At 35.2% G+C, this 23,700-nt stretch overlaps 1 protein-coding gene across 1 annotated transcript in view; it reads left to right on the plus strand.

Annotated features, from left to right (window-relative positions):
• Positions 1-23,700, plus strand: part of LOC113234077 (collagen alpha-1(XVIII) chain-like) — a 139,285-nt gene that overhangs the window by 42,912 nt on the left and 72,673 nt on the right. The gene's annotated exons all lie outside the window — the stretch shown is intronic.

Genomic DNA, 23,700 nt, shown 5'->3' on the forward strand with positions numbered 1-23,700 from the left:
ACTAGTGGACAGCTAAATATGCCGATGCCCAGATGGTGTACACACCATCTTTTCACCAAACTTCATCCCAATTCGTTTAGCTATTTCAGGTTCATAGTATTATAAATATTTTAACATCCTCATCAACTATCTCGTTAATAACATTATTGTAATAGGGCTCAATACAGGTCCCTGGAGGACACCCTTTTCCACCAAGTAGAGTCTATAAAATTGATTCGGTACCCATTATGTGCTGGTACTAAACCGGTACTGTACTACTTCTGTATACTCCAAGTAACTAAATAACTCATGAATATAAGCAGTCCTTACCTCAACGGATGCTTTAGTGTTATTGCACTAGTTTCTAACTTTCCTGAGTTATATTTAACAGTATTAGAGAACTCTGAAGTGGATATACGTTCCAGAGTAGTTCAGGCTTACGTACGGATTAATATTTTGAGGTATAAACAATATGATTTTAATTTCGATGTAATATAAGAATAGAAATAAATGAGTATTAGACAATATCACATACGTTGCCTTGATCTCAAAATAAGTAACTAAAACACTTCTGTTATGGAAATCGGAAACAACGACGATACCTATCATAAACACTCAGACCCGAGACAATATTCGTGAGGTCCGCTGGTTCGTCCCGTGGCTTAGTTGGCATAGCGCCTGACACGGTTTGCTAGAAGACCTCGGTTCGAATCCAACCCGATCGAAGGAATTTTTTCTAAGTTCGATCTTTGTGTTAATAATTGTAACAAACTTGTGGAGTAATTTCACAAAAAAATAATTGAAAATCATGGTGATGAAACACCCTTGCAATCATTGAAATACTTAATATACAGTTTTTTTTAATACCAAGTATCGGGACGAAGTCGTGCGCCAGGTGGTAAGTGATAGGTACTCAAAGATCTTAGGGGCACTGTGCTGCGCTCATCACTCTAAGACATAAGTTGTCAATTCCTTGTGCCTATAATTTCACTAAAAAATTTCGTTTTTTGCATTGACTCGACGGGGTCGAACCCGGGACGTCAGAGATGGTGACGCCATGAAAACCAGTGTGCAAGCCACTCGACCACGGAGATCGTCAGAAAGAAGCATGCTTAACGGTATCATAGTGTGGTTTTAAAAAAATATTCGTCTGTTTTTAGACTGACATACTTTACGAAGAACCACGATTATAGAACATTGAAAAAGAAATAGTATCTAAGGACTATTTTCTACTTAAAAAGTAATCGAGAGTTATGTCTTAGTGATTAATTTTCGTAAGGTTTCTTTACCACAATATTAGGGTTAGGTACGTGCAGTAAAAATTTTCCCTTTCTTTTAAACACATCGCAACAATCTCAGGCAATAACTACGAAGTTTGGGAAGTAAATAAAAGTAACGGGTTTCTAAACGATAACGTAACAAACGTCAAGAACCTGTATTTATGTTTTAAAGTAAAACAAGAACAACGAGTATCCTCAAGTTTGTATTGGTTTTGTATTAATTATAACTTTACTATGCGTTCTTAGTCAGTAATTTATTTAATACAGAGCAAATAAAAGCACACGTAGACTGAAATATAAATCAAAATGACCCTCAATTGGGCGCTATCATAAAACAAGCCATAAAACGCTAAGGAGGAAAATTTTTCATTCCAAGTTTAATTGACCGTTCCGATTCGCCCCGTTTCACACCTTCCGCATGTGGATTTATGAGCACCCTTCATTGCTTGAAGAGAAAAAAAAAGAAAAAGAATACAGATTTATACATGTTTTTGTAGGCATAAAATACAATGGACCATTGAACCTATATTTTACTTTGTTTGGTAACAAAAGCGCAATCGAAACGTTATGAAGTGGTCGTGCAACAAAACTGCCAGATTACAGATCAAATTTTTCTTGACATTTTATTCATTGTTTTGTAGTTTCGTGATTTCGTGAGATTGTAGAAATTTGCAATGTTAGGCAAATTGCAAATGATTTTAGAGTTTATTATATACAAAGTTGTAGCGATGAGGAATTACTATTACTAATGTCGGTAATACTTTTCGATTTCGGGAAAATAATTATCGTTTTCTTTGGAATTCCAGTAACAGACTTTGCTCTGTAATTTTTTTTTGAATTCTTCGATTATTGAGTGTATGTCTACTCCTTAGAGCATATATACACCGCGTATTTTTGACGCGCAAGCGACGTGCAGATGACGCGCATTAAGTAATAGGTTATTATGATAATTTTTTTTAATCTTTTTTGTTTTGTTTCGATTATTTTTGTAAAGTTCTTTATTAAATGTAAAAATTCGTAATAAGTCCCACCCTTCAAATGAACCCCTGAAGCTGACGAAGCTTACAATTCCATTAAGCAGGCTCTCGTATCCACACTTATATTTGCCTGAATCTTGCCCTGATTTCCCAAAACCATTTACAGTCCATTGTGACTCATCATATGGATTAGAAGCTATATATGCTCACCCATGATTTCGACGGCGTCGAAAAACCTATCGCTTACATGAGCAAATCCCTCACTTTCCTCAATCCAAAACGTATATAAAAGATTTATGTATGTAACTAAAGTAATCATCCAAAAGATAGTCCATCCAAAATATTCCGTCGTTCGAACCACTTCAAAAACCGTTTCATTTTCATAACCGGAATGAAACAGACACAGTGAAAAATCATAAACTTCCATGAATTGAAGCAAAAAGCCAAATTCCGATAAAGTCCATTCTGACTAACTCCAACGATTCGTCTGATTATTATCAGGCGAATCGCTGCGATGTTTCGCAGCTAGCGCTAAAACGAAGCAAAAACTTCCAACCATGTTTCCATTTAAAAAGGAAAATTTGTATGCCACCCGCAATCTGGTTGGTCCACTTTTGAATTCAAGCAGATTTTAATTAACATGGAACACAAAAGAATTTAAAATTTCAAACAGAACCCTCTCACCATGTGATTATATTAAATGGCCATGTGTGTATTGTCTCTAATTTTGTAGACTTTGACATTACGCGTGTTTGAGTATAATGAAGTTGTGTCAGTTTAGAATGAAAAAATATTTCAATATAACGACACCTTTATTAGAAAACATATGTCAGTTTTGTTCTGTTAATTAATAAATATAAGTTATTGCCGAAAACTCAGCTCATGACTTATTGACTTACCGGTCGTTATGAAACAGACTCTGCGACCCTACTTTTGGTGCTATAAGGAGACCGAACGACGCGCCTGGAAATGCCTGGGAAAACTACAGAGCCATGAAAGAGCTTATGAAGAGAAATCTTCCCCTAACAGTTAAAAATATTTGTTGACATGACTATCCTGTCCATCCTTACAAAATGGATGGAATGCAATTTATTAAGCGACACTATGGCGTGAAGTACACAGAGAGCGGGTGCGAGTCGGGACCACCGGCGGATCGAATCCCGTATATTTATATGGACGACGACACACCGAGTGCGCGTGCGGAACGAGCGCGCCCGCTCTCCGTGTGTTGCGCGGTTAAATGCGAATGTCAAACAGAGATGATCCGACGCAGCTAATTTCGTTCCAGTCAGGACGCGAAGCATTTAATATCATTGTAGATCGAATAACATACGCAGAATACTAAACATTTCTAATCTCGATCTTGATGATCTCGATTTTACATCAACTTGAGGTTATGAGATTTTTTAAATTTTTACGAGACGTACGCTATGAAAATCAACTTTTGTATAAGCAAAAAAAAACCTGTTTATTTTGTAAACAAATTGAGAGAGATTTATTCAAATTTATAACAAAAGTTAGAACAAAATATCAAATAAATATATGAAAATGCAATACATACTCCCTGATGTCGACGTATTTTTTTTCCATAATCTTTGTATTTAGTGCTTTTTGATAATGACAGTGTGATCAAAATTGCTCCTCATACTCAGAATTGACGTTGCAATAATTTTTAGCACATTTTGGGTCCAAAAAAGCATGGCAATAATTAAGAGGTAGTTATTATATATTTACGTAACATCTGTTTTTAAAGCCGACTTCAAAAAAAAGCACTTTCTGAATTCAACTGTATTTGTTCGTGTGTATGTTACGCGATTACACAGACAGTGGTGAACAGATTATTATTATTATTTCTGCTGGCAAGAGGGTGCCTCAGTAGTGGTCTCATCTGAATTTAAAGAAAATATTCCGTCTCTAAAGGTGACAAACTAGGAGATGAATCAGGTTTAATGGATTTTAGCCACTTTCCGTTAACAGATTTCAATGAAACTTTACAAATATTACATATATTTGCCTGCTTAATGGAATAGAAAGCGTTGTCAGCTTCAGAGGTTCATTTGAAGGGTGGAGCTTATTACGAGTTTTTACATTTAATAAAGAACATAAAGTGCTTAACAAAAAAATACATAAAAGCAATCGAAAATAAGAGAGCAAACAAAACATAAAAAGAACAAAAAAAATTATAATAGCATAATATTAACGCGCGTCATCTGCGCATAAATAATACGCTTTGTACGTATGTACACTCAATAGGCGAAGAATCCAAAACCGTGAAGTAATACCGACATTGGTAATAGTAATTCCTCTTCGTTACAATTCTGTATGTAATAAAATGTTTACTCTCCGTAAACAAAACATAAAAAAGAACAAAAAAAAACGTAATTATAATATTAAATGTACTAACCTTAAAATGTCACCATCCGTGGGCTAACAACTCTTCAAAACCATTTTAATGAGCCCATATTCAATTTCACGACAAGTTCTAATGTAAGTGTAGCTTACGAGTTAGGTAGTCTGCAAACTATCTTGGTTGTACAATCAGATCAAGGTTACCTTATTATTGTAATGTCATCGGATTTTCATTGTATCAGAAGTGTCAAGGGATCAAGCACGTTTTTGCTAATTACTGAAAATCTGGTTTTCTAACGATATTTTAAAACAATGATATTTTTTTGGTCATTTTAATTTTCGAATTCAAATTTTAATTTTGAACAGAATTATTCCATCGGTGTAAAAAATAATAATAAAAATACTTGATTTTCAGTAATTGGCAAAAAGCATACTTGATCCGTAGACACTTTTGATGGGTGAATAAAAAAATTAAATCTTTATTTCGATATCTCCAATGAACACTGGGCCAACTTAATTTTTCGACCTGTTCTATTTTTTGTTTCTTTTTTCCACAAAATTGGTTTTTTGTTTCTTTTTTTCGAATTTTGTTTTTTGTTTCTTTAACTTAACTTTAATTAAAAATAAAACCTTACTAACAGGTAATGAAATGACCACAAAGATAGTCAACGCTATTGTGTACTAAGTAGATGTCATGTGAGCGGCTGTGGCGTATGTAAAAGGATCTACTACCTAATATCACCGCCGAGAAAAGGCTGTGACGCGAAAAGGCTGTGAACAGATGTATACAGAAAGTTGGATATAATTGCTATTCACGTGATATTCCAAAACAATATTTGATAATTTCGCAGCTATGTCTACGTTTGCACATAACAAATCAAATTCAGAATGTTTAATAATCTATTATTGGAAAGTTTCAATGCGAGCCTGGAAGGTACGTGTTTTGAATAAAAAGTGCTGCGCAAACGGTATTTACAAAAGTTCGTGCATAGTTTTATGTGTGATAACAATTCTGTACAATGAATGCTACCATTGGCAATGCTTATTAGAAATTTTATGTCACCAATCGCACGACTTACACTCAGCTTACATTTTGGGTCCAGAAAAGCATGACAATAATTAAGAGGTACTTTTACATATTTACATAAAATCTGTATTTTTTACCGCCTTCAAAAGAAGGAGGAGGTTTTCAATTCGACTATATTTTTTGTGTGTATGTTACACGATATTAGTGAAAGAGGAAATCACACCAACCAACCAGTGATCCCATTTAAATTTGGAAAACATATTCTACGTCTAAGGGTGATAAATTAGGGGATGAATCGGGTATAATGAAGTTTGAGGTCGATTTTTTTAATAAAAAGTTATAATTATACAATAGAAGGTCGTTAGGATAATTTTATGGGAAGGTAAGTGGATTTATGTAATACCACAAAACTTTGATAAGCTTTTATATTGCCGAGCTAATATAATAAATATAACATTTACATTGAAATGAAATCTTTTTCTACGAGAGTAGTACGTCAGTAGGTTATGTTCTAAAAAAAAAGTAATAATTATAAGATGCACTAAAAATTCCGATTACAGTACCGGCACACTATGATGGTCGTTTTGACAGATTACACTGAGGCCAAATCTCAATTCATTATGAAAAAAATATGTAATCAAATGCGAGTCGCACCTATAAGTTTTTAGATTTATAACTAGTGTTGAAAGGGGTAGCTTTTAAAAAGTTTTGATAAAACGAAAATAAAAATGTTTACTTAATATATCGTCAGTTCGAAACAGCTTTGTTTTGCATCGGGCTTCGATGCGAGCGCTGGAGGTAGAAGTTGTGCTGGCTTGCGATCCCATAAGTGATGATCGTATCAAATTTCATTTTTTTAAATTTCGTATATCGAAAAACAAATGCTGAGTAGTGTCATAAAATTATATATGTATGTAGTACGTATTTTATCCGAGACGTCATGCTCGATACACTTAGTAGCAGTAGAGCTCCTTGTAAAAGATTTCGTCCAGGGTAGTACTGCCACCTTATCTATTTCTGCCGCTAAGCGGTAATGTCAGCATTACTGTGTTTCAGTTTTGAAGGTGTTGGCGAAATTGTAGGCACATGGGACTTGTCAACTTCTCAGATTTTTGCGATTTAAAGCTCTTAGTGGCACTGCAATATAATTATGGATAGGCATGTAGCTTACTTGACTTGTTCGCCCCATCACTAGATATTACAAAAAAACCTTCATGGTTTCAAAATTTTCGAAATTTTATAAAATAAAAGTCTGGAAACTTATAGTGCGCCCTATGTACATTCCAGAAATTTTACTGCACGTCACAAAGGCTATTGACTATCTATAAGGTTATTGACAATTAGCTATGAACTATTGACAACAATGTACAGCAATTAGCTCCTTCAACGTAGTTATGAATTAATATGAAACTTGAAGAGCGGACAAACGTCAAAATGGCCATCACAGCGTGCCGGTACTTTAAGTTGCCAAAATTCTACTACTCCTTATCTTAACTAAGGTAATCGATATTGTTAGCGAAATTAACTTATTAAAATATCTGGGATCAGTGAAACGAGATTTAAATGAGAGAAAGGCGCCACAGTCGGCCGGGATCGGTATTTAGGTTCAAGACCGCCTAACAATACGCGCCGTATCAAGCACGAGGCTTTTTATATCTTTAATTTTGTTTTAATTTTTTTATATCTTTAATTTTATATATATTTAATTTTTAATTACCGATGAAGTGTGATTCCGTTTGTTTTGTAATTAGATGTTTCGCTGTTTTCCACATCACCGAATGGAACAGCCCCCCATAGAGATTATTATATTTTATCCTTATTATAATAAATACAGAATATTTTTGGAATATACGTAGACGTACACAGGTTAGTTGTTGGCGCTGTACTATTTTAGCTTTCTTATTAGTGATTTTAGTGCAAACGAGAGTTGATATTTAAAAGTGATATAAGGCCCATTTGCGTGATGAGTTGCCAGGGATGGATGGCCTTTATTTCGTCTCTATTTCTTGTTATATACTCGATGTACGTACACTACGTTATAGTCTTAAAAGTGCGACTGTCGTAAATAATTTATCTTCAAACCACTGTGACGACTGACCCTATTGTAAACGTGTTTCGTGACCAAATTCATTAAGTTTGATGTATAACGATAATACTCTAACAATAAACGTAGTTAAGTTTCTTCTGGTATTTTCGATGTGATTGATAATGTTAGACAATATGTACTAAAAGGGTGTTATCGAAAAAAGAGAGCGTTTTATGTGGACAGTCCGTTTCCATTTGTCATTTTTTATAAAAGAAAAGGTGCTGGAGAGCATTAAGGCCTATTCTACCAAAGTGGAGCGGAGAAGTGGTGTTTTAGAAACCAATTTTATTTAGTTATTTTGACATTTCCACGGTGTTTTCACAATACAAAGAAAAGATACATTTTTATACATTTATTTATTATAAATCAAGTGGTCTTTGAGGCACCAATTCGTAGGCAATACTTTGGTAAAAGTGTTACTTTGACACGGCGTCGGTGGCTCAGCGTTAACACTGTTGGCGCAATTATCTTGTTAAACCAATACAAGTTGTTTGCATGCCGCTGAAAGTGCTTTACGGCCGCGAAAAAGTACAAAATGGCTCCAATCATTTTAATTTTGACGAGAGAGAGAGAGGTGGTAAGCGACAAGCCTATCCATAACAGTTGCAGCACTGCAACTAGAGCTTTAAATTGGAACATGTTGACAAGTTCCATATGCCTATAGTCTAATCAGCACTCATACCTTTCGAAACTGGAACATAGTAATGCTCACATTACTGCTTGGCGGCAGAAATACATATAGTGGCAATACTTCCCCGGAAGAACTTCACAACTTCACCAGGTGCTCTACTTCTACTAAATACAATACAATGCAACATAAATACAATTAGAACCATTTTTATTTTAAAATACAATAGATTGTATTGATTGTAAAACCCTCTTAAAAAAATTAATTAAATTAATAACTTTTAAGTATAAAAAAGATAGATTCTCTGAACGAATTCGTGTATCGTAGATATTATTTATTTTTTAATTTTTGGTTACATTTTAGGATTAGTTATAATCTGATGTATTTTTTCATTGCGCCAAAATGTACACAATATAACAAAAAAAATAGTAAGTTGTATAATATTGGGATACCTACAAAAAGCTGTTTTAAAAGTTACGTAAAATATATGTTCTTTTAAAATAATGTAACAATAAATTAGTATTTGTGTGTGAACAAGAATATCATACATGAAACAGATACATTGAGCCCTAGTTATACGGCGAAGCAGCCAGTATACTGCCTGTATCATATTTCATATGACATTTAATTAGTTACCTTAACTTTTTAAGGTCATCAAAGGACACCGAAGGGTGTACCTTTTACAAGCAGCCTAATAATAATACACTATACATACACATGTACAAATTTATATATTCATATCATATAAATGTACATTTTAATTATAATAATGTTTGTGTACATACGTTTCATAATATATTTATTTATTTCCACTTGACATGAAATTCGAAAGAAATTGGCGTTCTAAAATTCTAACTTGAAATAAAATCTTCTTAGTGTATTATTCAGATAAGAAATGTTTTGAAATAAACTTTATTTAAAATATTGGGCGTTATACTTTTGTTTCCGTTTTGGTAAATGTTGTTATTATTCGTTTTAAAATCAAACATGGCCGCAAATACTCGTATTTAGTGTAAGATTCAGATCAGAAAGTCTTTATAAATAGAATCTTACGTGTTCGTTATTTAAAATGTTGGCGTTATTCTGTTGTTTCTGTTTTGGTTTGTAATGTTGGTCACTTTATAAACAAACATAGCTACTCTTACCAATATGTGTAATTTTAGAGTACCACTTCATGTTAGAGCATATAGATAGATATAGAGCGAAAACATTCCATCATTTGATATAAGCATGCCTATGAAGTGCCTTAATTACTGACAGGCAACCACAGACAAAAAATGCTATACTTCATAGACGCTGTGTTTTCGTTATAGAAAAGCGAACATGGAGGCTAAAGAGCAAGCCTCGATTTTTATTAATCGATTTAAAAAAAAGGGAAGAGGTTATACTTTCGGCTGTAGTACGTTTTATGTATGTTTTCAGATATCTCCGTCAATTGTGGACCGATTTTGAAAATTCTTTTTTTGTTTGAATGGGTGTACTCTCGTGGTGGTCCCATTGTCACTAAGTCAGAATCTGACGAGGGGATCCCATGAAATCTCCTCAAATTTTTTAGGCATGTCCGTGTATTCACCAATTTCTCCATCCATTGTGCACCAACTTTGAAGATTCTTCTTTTGTTTGAAAGGGCATACTCTCGAGGTGGTCGCTGATGCTGTTCTGGGTTCGTTTCGGCTATCACACAAGACTAATTATTTTTCGCAAATAAAAGTCGACTTTTCACTTGACACAACACGTGTAATGATCCAATCACCGTCACCATGGCAACTAGAAAATAAAAGCCATTAAGCAAACTTTTGAGTTCTGCTTTTTTTTCAATGAAAAAGTTACAATTATATTTTATCAAGGACGCGTATCATGTGATTTTCTATACACAAATTGTTTTTCATTTATCGACAGAATATGTCAATGAAGATTATTCAAGTTAATTATTCCGTTGTAATGTATAATAAATAATAATTTAATAAATTATAAATAATTAAATTAATTCTAATCATTTAATATTATAAATCATGCCGTACTGTATGATACAAACTTGTAAAAGTTAGACACACAAACATACATACATACAATACACATAAATTACAAAAGCTATCAAAATAATCAAATAGCTAATTATCCTTGTCCTACACGTTGCGTACGCAAAAGATAGAAAGAGACCCTTTACGTCAATTTCAATTTTCGAACCATGAGCGATAGAAACATTTAGAACAAAGAAACTATAGAGTTGAATGAATGTTAATTTTATTTTAAAATGACTTTTTATTAAATGTTAGTAATAAATAACTAACAAAATATTGTTTATTCGTTTTACTGTTTGGAGTTACCTATCAGAAGTCTGAAAATACATTTGTCCGAAATAAAGGTTGCACGAATTGTTGTAATCCCAAATGTATTTTTTTGTTATTTTTAGGAACATTACAAAACAAACCCACGAAATCATAACGGTTTTGTTATAAATCGGTTTTAGAGATTATAAAACTTTGAGTTTACGTTTAGTTGTTATCTAGAAATTCGAAACATCGACTAATTTTTTACAGCATGCATTAACGACCAACAGGGAGACACAGCTATTTTCACATTTATTATAACAATTGAATGTACCTATATATCTGCACAACTCTTATTTCTTCAAGTGAATTTGTAGAAAATTATATTGACAGTAAATACTACTCCATTAGTCTAGTGTTCAAGTAGTTTTCACTAGAAGCTAAATATGGCGCATTTTGTTATGTTTCCAGTAGAAGTTGAATATGAATAATTTTTTGGCCTTTAAATTGTGGCAAACAAAATTAAGCAGTGGCAATGACTTTATGATTTAAATTAAATGTTTTAGTTTTTTATTTCTATACATGTCAGTACGTTTGTATAGATTAACTCCGGACATCCAACGCTGACTGAAAAAAGGAGATTAAGGATATAACTCCGGACATTTTTTCGCAGTGTTAGGATTACATTTTAAATTTCATTTATTTATTTTCACCCAATTATTTGGCACGTCAATGTGATTGGCAATCTACTTTGTCAAATACTAGTAAAACAATACCGCTGTTACACTACACACAAAATCGCAAAAATAAATCGTCTACGTGCAGTCTAGCTAAGGGTAGAATTACATTTTTCATACGCGATTAACCAGTCCGTAAAATTTATCGACACCGTCACGTCGATAGCTTTCCGTCTCTAGCATCTTCATTGGAATCAAATTTTTTTAAAGGCCTATCCTGTGTACAGACATGATAAGAATGTGTGTTTTATCCGTGTATTTGTAGAAATAAGCTAATGTTGTCAACTTTTGCTTTTATGAAACCACAGCGACACAACTCAAATGCAACATAGAAAAAAAAACTCTAAAAGCGGCAGAAAATTTTGTTCGGGAAATAACGCTATAGCGCCTCCCACCCTATATACTCTAAGCACTTCATGAACAACCAGAGCTTAAGGTGAAATGATGAGTTACGAATTATTTTTACATGAGTTTCAGATTATCCTCTTGACCACCCCTATATTTCTGATCTGACTTAGTATGACTGTCGACTATATTTTTTTCCGCAATTTGGATAATTCGTTAGGAGGAAAACAATTTAAGTGGGTGCATATTTTAATTAAATAAATATTATGTTCTAAAACGTTAATTTTCTTTGAATTAATAATATAGAACGAAAATTTCATAATTTAACCCCGAAAGCCGATTTACATAAAATATGTTTTGGTAACTTTTATTCTATTACTATTAATGATAATGTAAAAGGTTGTTTCCATGTGTACCCCGTGTCGTGATAATCACTAGTTGCAAGTTTCTTACCACGATATGACTTATTTATTTTTCAGATATTTTAGAAAGGTTACATGACTGCATGGTTTGACTGGTCAGAGATAGTTGACTGTCTACAGTTGAAAATTTTAAAATCTACTCACAGTATCGTCATTAAAAGTACCATTTTTCATAATTGTCACTGTAGTTCCACCACGATGACCCAAAGCGGAATGAAAATATCAGACGTCTTGCAGGTCTTAATTAATTTGTAGTCTAGCCTTATCCAAATGAGAATGAAGGAGGCTCGGTCTACAATATTTAATGTCAAAGATGATAAAAGAGAAAAATAAAGGCCCAGAAGAGCCATATGGATAGAACAGGAATAGTGAAGGAAAAGGGAATTCGAGAACGATTCAAAATTTTTATAATCTCAGTATAGAGTACTACTACTAGAGTACTACACTCCAGAGGTACCCTCTTTCTAACAAAAATGAATCATCAAAATCGGTTCACACATGCCGAAGTTATCGCGTAACGTCCTTACAAAAAGAAAAAAGCATACTGTCGAATTAAAAATAAGTGACCAGGGACCACAAAAGAAGTAAACAAAGAGGTGGGGTGGCGATGAAGGAGGTCAGCCTCGTGACAAATTTAACCACCTCCGACATTTCATCACGATGTTCTTGATGATCCGAAGATTACCTGGTTATGTCGGCTTTTCGGTAGGCATTGAAACTAGGATAGGAGGTATATGGAGCACGTGTTCTCTTTATATATTTTTATCATTGTCCATTTTATAAAGCCTTGTACCGTATATATCGAACAAAATAATTATTGTGTTCACACACGTCTCTCATTTATTATTAATGATGACAAATGTAACATAATAGTGCCATCATTATTTATACATTAGTGCTATGTATTGTTTGATAATAATTTTATACAGCTTGTAATTTGGGATACAAAAATGTCCACAACAAGGAATAATTTTAATAAAAGTGTCATACTTTTTTTTTGTCGACATGTTTGAGTGGAAGTTCGAAATACCGTAAGTTGCGAAAGACGTTTGCATGTTTGAATTTATTCTATCAAATACAGATTTAAAAAGTGTCAGATAGTACAACGAAATCTAAACAGTTTATTTTTTTGTTTTGTAAAAAGTCATGGAACAAAAAATTTTGTTCATGATGTTAGTGTTAATACAGTCCTGCAAGGTTGTTAGTGTTTTGAAAATAACCCTTCCATATTCTTTCGGATAAAGAAGGAGAATAAGGCGAATGCTATATCACACACACACACACACCTAAATACACATACAAAAACACACACAACACACACACAAACACACAACGTACACCACCCACCCACACACAAACACACCCACACACGCGCGCGCGCACACACACACACACACACACACACACACAACACGTAGCTATAGTTTAGTTGATAACGAAGGATGACGACATCCCTTGTATTTTGTGACCCAGAGTTTTTGACAACTTGCTTTAAGTAGGTCTATCAATACTTGTGATTCCTTATCAAAGCATCAAAAAAGCTAATTGAGTACAGCCTGTGGAAGTTTGGGGTTATGAAGTTGATATAGGTTATGTTTATAACATTGTCCTGTATTTCGCTTCAGCTGTTTGTTCGAAGTAGCAGAAAACAACAAGTTTTCAGTTTGTTCCCAAAAATAGTAAAGAACTTGGGGAATATTCTCAAATCTGCCAAACTCTGCCACATTTAATATAACTTATCATGTATTGCAGCAATGCAGCAATTAAATCTACCCAAATGGCAGAAACATGCCACAAATGGTCACACTGTTCTCAATATCAATGTGACATTGATATTGGCAAAAGGCCTCTTGTCAAAACGTTCCTTTGCAACTTTTATTATCTCTCATTTAAATATTGTCTAAATATTTTTGTCACATTGTGTTTTATTTTTTACTTTATGCCATTACTGTTTAATTTATTATTTAATTTGGTATTTTGTGGCTGTAATGTTTTATGTGTGTACTATAAAGTAACCAATATTTCAGGTAGGTAAACATTAAATCTTGCCTAAAATGGAACGTACGTACAAGAATGTTGCCTAATCTATAGTCGAACTGAATCAATTATTTTATCAGTTGTGTTTTTGCATCTATTCTAAAATACAATGTCTTAGAACTTCTTTATTCTTCTAAAAATATATTGATAACTAGGTATGAACTAAAACGTAAAATTATACTAGCAAAGTCCATGAACGGCTGTTCGTCGTTATTGGGGCAGTTTTCGCCATCCTTCTTTAAAAATAGTTACCCTTTGTCTTTTCTCAACATTTTGTTAGTCTTGTTGATTGAGGTGAGAGATCTGGCATCCTATATTACAAGCTTTTGCTTAGGTTAGGTGCCAATCTCTTACCAACATAATATAGAACAGATTTTATTGTTATTATTATAATGCTATTTTATATAGGCCTCTTTTATAACACCTTATATGTAATATCAGTATTTCAAGATAATTATTACCTGTAAGCGTCGAGACGTGGTAATTGTTACAGCCTTTAAAAATGTACAACATAATAATGGTATGATTTTGAAGTCATGATTTGACTACCATGACTAATACTTATTGTCTGAACTAAAAAATACTTAATATGTTCAGGCCTTATTTTGTCAAACACGAATTGAAAGTTCAAAGAATTATTGAGCGGGTACAATTACAGTTAAGGGGATTATTATAACACACACACTCATAGCCCCGCACTAGGGAAACCCTATATCGCGGGTGCCATACAGGGTTTCCCTAGTGCGGTGACACACACTTAGACAAGACAACCACAAACTACAACCAAACTCACGAGAGAAATAAATGTAGGCCATACAAATATTTCTCTTGGCCCGGGATTCGAACCCGGGACCTCTGCATAGCAGACCAGCATGGTAACCGTTCGGCCACAGAGGCAATTAAATTAACATTTATGTATTATCAGTTAAATATAAAATTAATTAGATTATTAAAATTAATTACCCTACCATTTAAAAATGTTGACAAATATAGTAGGGACTTGAGATATTTTCGATTTTCAAAAAAGTTTGAAGCCATAAAAGCGGAGTAGCTCAGTAAGATAATGGTGCCTTCTTGATAGAGTTCGATGGTGTAATATCGCATTTTTAACCGACTTCAAAAAAAGGAGGAGGTTCTCAATTCGACTGTATGTTTTTTTTTGTATGTATGCTACGCGATAACTCCGGTATTTGTGAACCGATTTTCATAATTCTTTTTTTGTTGGAAAGAGAGTAGTACATCCATAATTCCATAATTTTGAAGAAAATCATCTACCTCTAAGGGTGACTATTCACGCATGAAGATTCGTTTTTATAAATAGCGCCTAAATTTTATTATACGAAACAATTATTTTAATAGTTGATTTTGCTATTCTCCAATTCAAGGCGTTTTTCTCTCTATATATTTTGAGCAGTAAGAACCGATTTTTATTATCTCCTGTGTCAAGTCCTGTATAGTGGCGAACTAGGTGATGAATCCGAGTTTGCGCACTTTCCGGGAACCGATTTCAATAAAACTTGGTAATTATATGTAATTCCACGTACTTTTGAGGTCGGTGCTTTTAGTACTCTGTACTGAGATTGTTAATCGTAAAATAACATTAGGTATTTACGTAGTCCCATTTGGAAGCGATCCTCGCACAAATAATTCATTCGAAAAAAGTCTGTATGTTACGAGTATATCACGTTAGTATAACGAAATGAATTTTAAATAAAACTTCCCGGTAACGAGAGCTTCATAAAGGCATCCATGAAGTAAATTTGCCGGGATATAAATTAGTATGGCGGGGCTGATGAGCCAATAGACGAGCAAAATTCAAATAGAATTTAGATTTAAATTTAAAATGCTCAAATGAGTATGAAGGGTAACGAATTATAATTTCACATTCGTCATACGTTCGTCGTCAACACATTTTATAGGTCCCACTGCTGGACACGGATCTTGGTAATAAGTTCATGGTAATTTTCAAATTAAATTTCACACATGAATTCCAAAAAAATCATATTTGTACTTCGTATGTCGTGGGAGTAAAAATCGATTTTATAAGTAGATTTAGGGTAATCCAGCACATAAAACACACAGAGAGCAGGTGCGGGTCGGGCGTGAGTCGAGTCGGGAACACGCATCCAGTGTGTTGTCATCCATATGAATACATGGAATTAGATCCGCTATGGTCCCGACCCGACTCGCGCCCGACCCGCACCCGCTCTCTGTGTGTTTATATAAACAAAAGATAGCTTAAATCGTGCTTTATCGCGAGTTCAAATTAGCCACTGTTAGAAGCGCTGCAGCTGCGCGGCGGCCGCGCGACTGTCGCGCTGCTGAAGGGCGACCAAATTTTTAGTGATGTTTCATCTTTCGACTCTGTTACACGATGGATTCTGACGAAGAAACATTAGTTTTACCTTTTTTTTACCTAGCTCTTGGGGGACACACTTTACATATATGTATTAGACATGACTCACCTGCTATGTTTCTTTCAGTTATAGTTTTAGTTTCAAACTTATCAAAAAATTTGCCCATGACTTTTTTTTATCCAGTCGATTGGAATAACTAGCGGACCTGGGATAGCAGGGTGTTGTTTTAAATTCTCTGTAAATTCTACAATTTTCATCCATTGTGGTTAATTTGAAAAATTAATATGTACACCTCATTAACCGTGACTGAAACCAGGCGTGACTGCAGCGCGAATGTCGCGCGGCCGCCGCGCGGTTGCAGCGCGTCCAGAAATTGTATGAAAAGTGACAGTCGTGCGGCCGCCGTGCAGCTGCAGCGCGTCTAATAGCGGCTAATTTGAACGCGGCCTTAAAGGCACCGATCAAACGTGTCACTTATGTTGAATACAAATAACTGGCAACTAGAAGCGTTATTCTATTTTCAAACAATTGCTGTTGCCGTAACTGGCGACTGGGTTCGAATGCAGCAACAGACGACTGTGTAGATTTCATATTAATTGTATGAAAATAGGATTTTCGCTTCTAGTTGCCGGTTGCTTGTATTCAACATAAGACATATTTGCGAGGCGCCTAAATAGTACATGGCACACAGTAGCCATCCCCATTTTCCGTAGCGAATATTGGTATATCAAACAAAAAATTGCGGCACAGAAGGGTTCCAAAGGAAATGACAACTTTCCTTGTTTGTATTCAAAGCATTTTATAGCTCTATTATGTAAGTAAAATAAAACATAAAATGATTCTATTCCAAAATACCTTTTTTTTATATGAATTAAGAAACACTGCCGAGGCAAGCACCAGAGAGAGATCTATGTATTAATAATCATACTAGAGAGATATTTTAGTTCATTACAAGCACATGAAGTCGTGGTAGCCTAATAGTTTGACCTACTGCCCCTCAAGCAGGGGGTTGTGGGTTCGAATCCGGGCCGCACCTCTGAGTTTCTTGGGATTCATATGCGAAATTCATCAAGAGCTTTTCGGTGAAGGAAAACATCGTGATTGTAACCTGCACGTCGAAGAACCTTCTTCGACGTGCAGGTTATCATAACCGTTGGAAAACGTGTGAAACCCTCGTCTGAGAGCTCCTCTCGGTTTCGACCCGTGCCCATCAGCGGCACAAATAAATGGTTGATAATGATGATGATGACAACTACATAATTACTTCTTCGAGGAGTTTAGGCATCCTTCCTTATACCGGTTTTGTCACAATGTTTCCTTCAACTTAAAGCAGGGGATAATAGGAAACTGAACTGCATATTATTCGAACGCATTCAACGTTAGGGAACCTTAGTGGGTATTGAAATAAGGTCTCCCGCACTCTCTCCAGTAGATTATGTAAGCACTCAACTTCTAGTAAGCTTATTGAAAGTGTGGCCTTACCTTATACAATCAAAATTCAGTTGGAGAAATCAAACCATTTGAGGGAACGTCTTAACACTATGATTTAGTATTTGCATAAAATGGGTCAATGCCATCTAGCGGATGTTTACGTAACAACAAAGTAGCCATCGAATGTTCTTAAAAATTATTTATTTTTCTATCGATGAGGGCGCATAACATTAAAATAAAAAGAAAGAAACAATGCGCTTACTTTAAAGTATCGATAGTGTTTATTGAAGTATTTAACAATAACTTAACAATAAACAAAGCGATTTTTTGTTTCTTAGATATTTTTGAGTGTATAAAATAACCTTCCAATATAAAACATTCTTTTTTGAAGTTACAAAATGCTAAACTTATCTCTTTTGACGCTAACTCTACGCATCGATAAAACATTAACCAAAGGCACAAAAACACGTCTGGAAAGAAAGAGATACGATAATGTAATTCTGTGTGAAGCTGTTGAAAGAAGAAAATGTGCGAGTTTGGTTAAATCCACGGGTGAATTCCGATATGGAGGGTTAAAGGGAGGATCGTGTAAGGAGTGAAAAATAACTTCGTTTAGTCTTTACCAACTAACTTATCTTTGCTGATAACTTTGTTTGCTTTGAAGATAAAAAGTAATCAATAAATTCAAACCTTTTAGTGATTAAGTGGTAAGACGAACAAATACTGTCTTTTACATTTGAATACAACTAAGAAAATTTATTTCCTATTAGTTTTAATATTTTCACGATCTCGGAGGCCCAACGGTTAGTTAGCACTTTGGGCGCATAATAAGAATACGATTCCTGGTAGCACCAATTTGGGAAACGAACTTTTCTAAATTGGTTCTAATCTGGGTTGTCTGGGACTACCGGAGTAAATTCTATTGCTTTAGTATTCATAGTACTTCCCTAATTCCCTAGTTTTCCCTACAAGTCGTGCGCCTGGTGGTAAGCTCAGAGACACTGCCGCGACGCCCGTCACCCTGAGACACAAGTTGACAAGTCCCATATGCCTATAATTTCAAAAGCACCTTTTGACACTGGAATGCAGTATTGCTTGTCTTAACCTCTTGGCGGCAAAAATAAGTAAGATGTCAGTCCTTTACTGGACGAACTCTTTCGCAAGGAGCTTTATTGCTGCTGTAGTTTAAAGTAATTGGTGTGATTGTCTGTCACTTTATTATTACGATTAATGCGGTAAGTAAAGATTAGAGGTGCGGTGCACACTCGGATTCGGATGTGCTACATGGTAGGAATCATAATAATTCGCGACCAGCACGGCAATAGCCGCTGCGCGTAATTGACTGTGGGTTTTCAGCTATTCATAGCTAATGAACAGCTGTCGTTCATCCAACACGCCATCGACACTATGGACGAGGTCAGCATCGTGCAGAATTGCAAGTCAAACTTCAAAGAAGATATTTGCAGTGAGAAGGTTTAGTTTTTCGATTGCAATGCCTCGCGCAGAACAAAAGGAGTCGCCTTTTGCTTGTGGAGCAAATATGTGCCCCTTATCTCAATTGGACAGGTCCGACTCGGGGAACCGGTATCCACCACATCTGGCGGGTATGTCTCACGATAACGAACCTATCTCAGCTCCTTGGGCAGATACTCAATCTGAGTACCCACCTGGCCTCTCCACTGTGCCCTCTGCTGATCAGAGGGACGCGCGGAAAAGTCCACCGTTTGCTTTTTAGCTTTACTACAGGCTGGATTACCTGCAGCTACTGAGCCCGCCCACCACGACAAGGTGAGCAAGGGCCCCCCGTTTGCTGCTGCTATACGACTCATTGCTCCACAACCACAATCCAAGCAACCAACGAAGGGGAAGAACAAGAAACGGAAACCCATCTCTGGAGCTGTGTCGTTAGTTCCATCTAGACGAATAGATCAGTGCAACGAGGACAGTTTCAAAAAAGTGGAAAAGAAAAAGAAATACACCAACCGTAACCGTGGTGGCATGTCCTCGACTGGTCCCAATCATCTACTGCGTCCAGCGGTGCCGACGACGTTGCTATGTGTATCACGACTTCATTACTCCACAAAGTCTGCGGATATTATGAAGTATGTATGGGTGAAAGCTAATGCTACCCTGAGAGTACTACCTCAACATCTGTCGACCTTCATGAAGAAGGACTTTTGGCCGAAGGGTGTCATGTATCGACGTTTCCGAGGACGGTTACTGGACACCCACGTTGCGTCACACGTCACAATCCATACGGGTAAATAAATAAATAGTGATTTATTATATTATGTTAGTCTATAAGATATGTATTTATGGGTCTGTGTAATCTGATTATAAATAAATAAATAAATTAAAATTAAAATAAAATTAATATGCGCTGAAGAATTTGAAGAGCAATTTTATAAATTACGTAATTAGGTGTGTGAACATTTTACTGAAAGTACTAGATAACAAAGATAAGTGTAAACTATTAACACTTTCTTCACTTAGTTACAAAATAAAGATCTTTGAAAACTTTAAACTTCATACTCAGACTTCTCAGCAGTATCGCGGAATCCTACAAAAAGCAAATCCTACCACTTGGTCTTAAGCTGAAAACACCCACAGAGTCTTTGTTACATTGGACATGTTTCTATTTCGTCACAATGTTATTTATTGTCCATCCACAAATGTTTTAGTTACAAAATAATAAAATAAAAACAGAAATAAGATCATTTATTATGTTTATCTCTAGCGCAGATCCTAAACTATAAAATGACAAACATACTAGTAATTAGTTTTTCAAGAATAGTGACACAAACCAAAATATACAGTTCATAACGTCGGTTAAATTTAAAAAACCCAGTAACTCAGTTTTTGGACAAAATCCCTTTTTCACTCGGGCAATTAAAGATTAAAATATAATTTGTCCTCTTTTTTTATAATACCTTATATATACATACATATATATATTTTATATATAAGTGACAGGATGAACAAGTGCGCCTGGTGGTAAGCGACACGCCTATCCATAACAATTGCTGTGCCACTCAGAGCTTTAAATCGAAAAGTCTCGAACCTTAGTCTAAAGTTACACATTTACAGTGGATCTTAACAATAGAATATGTAGCTTTGTGCATTGTTTGTTTTTAATAGAGCAGGATATCTTAATAAAAATTTAAGACAACCTGCTGTATTAAAAAAACACGACAAAATTACTAATATAATAATGTAATGAAATAAATAACCAACCAAACCAAACCAAATAACAAAGGATGTGGGTTATATTTTTCTGTAACTAATGGAGCAATAAACATGTTTGACGTAACTCCACATATGCCATTCTTCCATGAGAGGTGCGAATGTCGAGCAAAAATTCTATTTAACAAAATTATACGTGAGTTGTCCGTTAGTTTACCATCGATTGCTGCTATCAAAATCATAAAATTACTAAGAACAACGACAATCGAAATTAAAATGACAAAAACATCACTAAACCTAATCGATAGTTAAATCTTTCTGATTCAATATCAAGTAAACAAATATAAAATTTTGTTTGACGAAACAAAAAGATTATGTAAGTTAAAAACATTCGCAAAGGCATACGGAAGAGGATTGTTTCAATATCAGCACTCCAATCCATCCACATGAATTATTTATATATATTGAGACGTATTCTTGGTTCCACTGAGTGCTTTTGGGCGTGACTCGACTTTCCTCGCATAGGCACCTGGAGTTATTTCTATTTTACAATTATTTGTTCTATGTATATATCTATCGAGTTCTTAGGTTTTCGCGATTGTTACACGTAGGAAATGAAACTATTTTCCGATATTCAAATCGGGTATATTTGTTTTTTCAAACGAACCGAAGTTTCGGGCCCTTTACAGGTCCCATGGTCACGGTTGACTGAGGTGGTACAGTCTTCAACCAGTTATGTCTAATATTAATGCAAACCACCCTTTTTTCACTATACTTACAATAGTATTTAATTAATAACTACAGATACGTATTAAATTACTAATACGTCACTTCAGTTGTGCATAACCAATACTTGTAGTCCATTTGTTAAATCAACTCTTAAGATGGTGTGAATTTATCATCTGGACCGGGCAGTATGAATAGTTGCCTATTACTCGCGAGCAATATGATAAATATACGCGTTTGCATTGAGTTCGAATTTTTCGCAAAATGGTTCCTCCATTCCTAGTTACGAAAAAACATTTTGACGAAGTTGTATTATTTATGTATGTATACTTTGACCAAGACATGGTGGTATTTATTCATCAAATTACCCGTAACATAATTATATATTAACTTAAAAAAATCAGAAGCCAACTCCTTTGTTATACGTGGGGCGCACTATAAGTTTCCCGAAATAAATAATATAAAAATACTATAAATGGTCAGAAATGAATTAATTGTTTCTCAAAATATTCTCCGTTAGCGTTAATGCACTTTTTCATACGAATGAACCAATTTTGAAAACATTTATGCCACTCGTCCGTGACAATCTCTGAAACATATTTTTCGTAATCTTCGACAGCCTCTTCAGGTGAATAAAATCGTCGACCGCGTAGCAGGTTCTTAATTGTAGTCTTAATTGTTGTAAATAAAAGTCACAAGGTGCCAGATCGGGACTGTACGCGGGATGGCTCATAAGGTCAACGTTGTTTACATTCAAAAAATGCATTTGTCTGTCTGGCCGTGTGAGAACTGGCATTATCGTGATGCAAGATGATACGGGGTTTACGGTTATTTTTACGGAGTTTGTCAATAACTTCCGGCAAACAAATGGTCGTGTACCAATCACTATTCACGGCACAATGATTCTCCAAAGCAACAGTAGCCACGTGTCCAGTTTTATTAAAAAAAGAAGCAATCATCCGCTTGGTTTCGGCTCATCTCGAAAGACGCTTGAATGCTACTTTGTTTTGGGATCGTGACTATACATCCATGTTTCGTCACCTGTTACTATGTCCCATACCAAATTTGACGTCCTTTCGTTGAATCTGGTAGGCATGGTATTACACCAAGTGACCCGAGAGCACAGCTTTTTCACACCCAAATGTTCGTGTAGTATTGATTGTATTTGACTCACGCCTATGGCTAAAGATGCTCGAATGCTATGGTCACGGTATCTCACATGCCTGACTGTTTTGACCATACGGCGCACAGCATCGATGTTTTTGTTGTTCACAGCAGTGGATGGGCGATTGATTTCTGCAAATCAGCTATAAATAGTCATCTTGTATGGTTCTTCATCGCCAAAAGCAGCATGAAGCCGAGTGAAGCTCCGCTGTGCTGTTAAATTACACTTAAAGTCATAGAAAATTATACTACGAAAATTTTCACGAGTTAAATCCATGGTGATGTAGACAACCAATTTCTAAAATGACGCCACATTATAAAAACAAGTGACAGTCAGATGAAACAAACTGTATTCTACAATCAAAGAGTTCCATTTTCAAACGTATTAACGTTTTAAATATTGTTTATGTTAGTGGCCCGGAAACTTATAGTGCGCAATATTTAGTACGTATTTTATCCGAGTCGTCGTGCTCGATACACTTAGTAGCAGCAGAGCTCCTTGTGAAAGATTTCGTCCAGGGTAGTACTGCCACCTTATCTATTTCTGCTGCCAAGCAGTAATGTCAGCATTACTGTGTTCCGGTTTTGAAGATGTAGGCGAAATTGTAGGTACTTGTCAACTTCTGTCTCAGATCTTTGCGATTTAAAGCTCTTAGTGGCATTGCAATATAATTATCGACAGGCGTGACAGCTTACCATCAG

This window comes from Hyposmocoma kahamanoa, unplaced genomic scaffold (assembly GCF_003589595.1).
Source record: "Hyposmocoma kahamanoa isolate Upper Pololo Valley unplaced genomic scaffold, ASM358959v1 81, whole genome shotgun sequence".
Lineage (NCBI taxonomy): Eukaryota > Metazoa > Arthropoda > Insecta > Lepidoptera > Cosmopterigidae > Hyposmocoma > Hyposmocoma kahamanoa.